Consider the following 3,475-nt stretch of genomic DNA (forward strand, 5'->3'; position numbering starts at 1 on the left):
GAGGGGAGGAGAGGATGGAGGAGGGGTGAGGGGGGAGGAGAGGGGAGAGGATAGGAGGATGGAGGAGGGGTGAGGAGAGGGGAGAGGATAGGAGGATGGAGGAGGGGTGAGGAGAGGGGAGAGGATAGGAGGATGGAGGAGGGGGGGAGAGGATAGGAGGATGGAGGAGGGGGGAGGAGAGGGGAGAGGAGGATGGAGGAGGGGGGGAGAGGATAGGAGGATGGAGGAGGGGTGAGGGGGGAGGAGAGGGGAGAGGATAGGAGGATGGAGGAGGGGTGAGGAGAGGATAGGACAGCAATGTGGAGGGAGAAGAGTGAGGGAGCTAGTAGAGAAGATAGAGAATAGAACCACTGTTGGACGGTTGAGGAGAAGAGCAGAGGACCCTGGAGGACTGGCTCCTGAGGCTGTTATAAAACCATGAGGGCTGGAGGGTGCCATGGAGAGCAGTCACTCTGCCAATGCAGCCTGTAAATACCAGCTTTTTAAACATGTTTTTCTTTGCATAAGTTTGAGATAGTATTGAGTGAACAGAATAGCGTATAGTGCAATTAAGGCAGCATCAAGGAATCTTTTTTTTTGGGACCACAAACATAAATCACTTTCACAAACTGCTCGGCTCATGACTATATTTATTGTTTTGTGTCTATGGTGTTTGTGTACACATACTAGTTTGTTTCCATTGTACCCTAAAGTGGCACCACTACACAATAAACATGTATCCACCAACTAAGTTGTAATTAAAGGTTATTATACCAAATACTTGTGTCTTCCAAGTCATCATTTTGTAAAGAACCACAACAGATGCCTTTAAATTAACAAAATGCTGTGCTGTTTGACAAACTGTACAGCATTTAACAGCTTTAATGTCGAACCTGATTGTTGTTCCTAACAGTTGGGTTGGCCCCATTTCTCTGGATGACGTTCTGTGCTGAAGATCCTTTCACACAGACAGCTAAAACACGTTGAAAAGCGGTCAGGGTTGACGAGCGGGAAGAAATGTATCACTACAGTGTCACACACACGCACGCACAGACACACACACACACAGGAGCTGCCTCACTATCTGACAGATGTCTGGAGAGTGGCTTACACACACACACACACACACACACGATCTAGACATCTAGAATGTCACAGGTCTGCACTTCACATGGCTACCTCTGGAGTGTGGATATTTTGAGCCACATGCATAAAGCCATCCTTTGTGTATTCATAAGGATCCACACACGGGGCTGTCCAGTACTGAACGTGATCAAGGTAGAGCTGAACATCTACAGAGGCCCTGTGAGGCCCTGTGTCCTGAGACCCACATGAGCTCTACAGAGGCCCTGTGAGGCCCTGTGTCCTGAGACCCACATGAGCTCTACAGAGGCCCTGTGAGGCCCTGTGTCCTGAGACCCACATGAGCTCTACAGAGGCCCTGTGAGGCCCTGTGTCCTGAGACCCACATGAGCTCTACAGAGGCCCTGTGAGGCCCTGTGTCCTGAGACCCACATGAGCTCTACAGAGGCCCTGTGAGGCCCTGTGTCCTGAGACCCACATGAGCTCTACAGAGGCCCTGTGAGGCCCTGTGTCCTGAGACCCACATGAGCTCTACAGAGGCCCTGTGAGGCCCTGTGTCCTGAGACCCACATGAGCTCTACAGAGGCCCTGTGAGGCCCTGTGTCCTGAGACCCACATGAGCTCTACAGAGGCCCTGTGAGGCCCTGTGTCCTGAGACCCACATGAGCTCTACAGAGGCCCTGTGAGGCCCTGTGTCCTGAGACCCACATGAGCTCTACAGAGGCCCTGTGAGGCCCTGTGTCCTGAGACCCACATGAGCTCTACAGAGGCCCTGTGAGGCCCTGTGTCCTGAGACCCACATGAGCTCTACAGAGGCCCTGTGAGGCCCTGTGTCCTGAGACCCACATGAGCTCTACAGAGGCCCTGTGAGGCCCTGTGTCCTGAGACCCACATGAGCTCTACAGAGGCCCTGTGAGGCCCTGTGTCCTGAGACCCACATGAGCTCTACAGAGGCCCTGTGAGGCCCTGTGAGGCCCTGTGAGGCCCTGTGTCCTGAGACCCACATGAGCTCTACGGCGGCACCAGGGACCCCAGTAGTAATGTAGTGCTGTCGCTTGGGTTGAGACTCCATAAATCCATGCTACTAAGGTATCTTGGTGGACAATCCCCGCACACAAAATATATGGTTGTTAGTTCTCTGCTGTAAACACAGACGTTCCTTAACTCAAGACCGCTAAAACCCAGTTAGGACTCCACACTTCTGATCCTCCTGCTGCACCGTAAATGCTGTTTGTACCTCGCTTTGGAGAAAACCAACCAGTCAAATGAACCATGTGAGGCGAAGTTACACACTTTCACCCCCGACAGTAAGGTGAGTACATTGGTGTAGGTTCGCACAAAACTGTCAAAGGAGCAGGCAGAACAACACCATGAAAAACAGCAGCCTAGTCTCATCCTCCTGTGGTTCACCCTGACCTCCACAGGCAGGGTCAGGATGGTAGGACATGCTGATTCCAGAGACATACAGTGGGATGTTTTACAAATATCATACTTCTCACAGCTACAGTGCAGAGTACTTCACAAGGCAAGAACCACTCTCATGTATAATGGATCTGCTATAATACAAAAAATGGCTTTCACACACGAGAGACTGTGCTGTGAAGGGACTGTGCTGTGAAGGACTGTGCTGTGAGGGACTGTGCTGTTAGGGACTGTGCTGTGAGAGACTGTGCTGTGAGGGACTGTGCTGTGCTGTGAGGGACTGTGTTGTGCTGTTAAGGACTGTGCTGTGCTGTGAGGGACTGTGCTGTGCTGTGAGGGACTGTGCTGTGCTGTGAGGGACTGTGCTGTGCTGTGAGGGACTGTGTTGTGCTGTGAGGGACTGTGTTGTGTTGTGAGGGACTGTGTTGTGCTGTGAGGGACTGTGCTGTGCGGGACTGTGCTGTGTTGTGAGGGACTGTGTTGTGCTGTGCGGGACTGTGCTGTGTTGTGAGGGACTGTGTTGTGCTGTGCGGGACTGTGCTGTGTTGTGAGGGACTGTGTTGTGCTGTGCGGGACTGTGTTGTGTTGTGAGGGACTGTGTTGTGCTGTGAGGGACTGTGTTGTGTTGTGAGGGACTGTGTTGTGCTGTGAGGGACTGTGCTGTGCGGGACTGTGCTGTGTTGTGAGGGACTGTGTTGTGCTGTGCGGGACTGTGCTGTGTTGTGAGGGACTGTGTTGTGCTGTGCGGGACTGTGCTGTGTTGTGAGGGACTGTGTTGTGCTGTGCGGGACTGTGTTGTGTTGTGAGGGACTGTGTTGTGCTGTGAAGGACTGTGCTGTGCGGGACTGTGCTGTGTTGTGAGGGACTGTGTTGTGCTGTGCGGGACTGTGCTGTGTTGTGAGGGACTGTGTTGTGCTGTGCGGGACTGTGCTGTGTTGTGAGGGACTGTGCTGTGCTGGAGAGCAGGAATAAGCACAAGGGACGGTACAGT

The sequence above is a fragment of the Osmerus eperlanus genome, chromosome 5 (assembly GCF_963692335.1).
Source record: "Osmerus eperlanus chromosome 5, fOsmEpe2.1, whole genome shotgun sequence".
NCBI lineage: Eukaryota > Metazoa > Chordata > Actinopteri > Osmeriformes > Osmeridae > Osmerus > Osmerus eperlanus.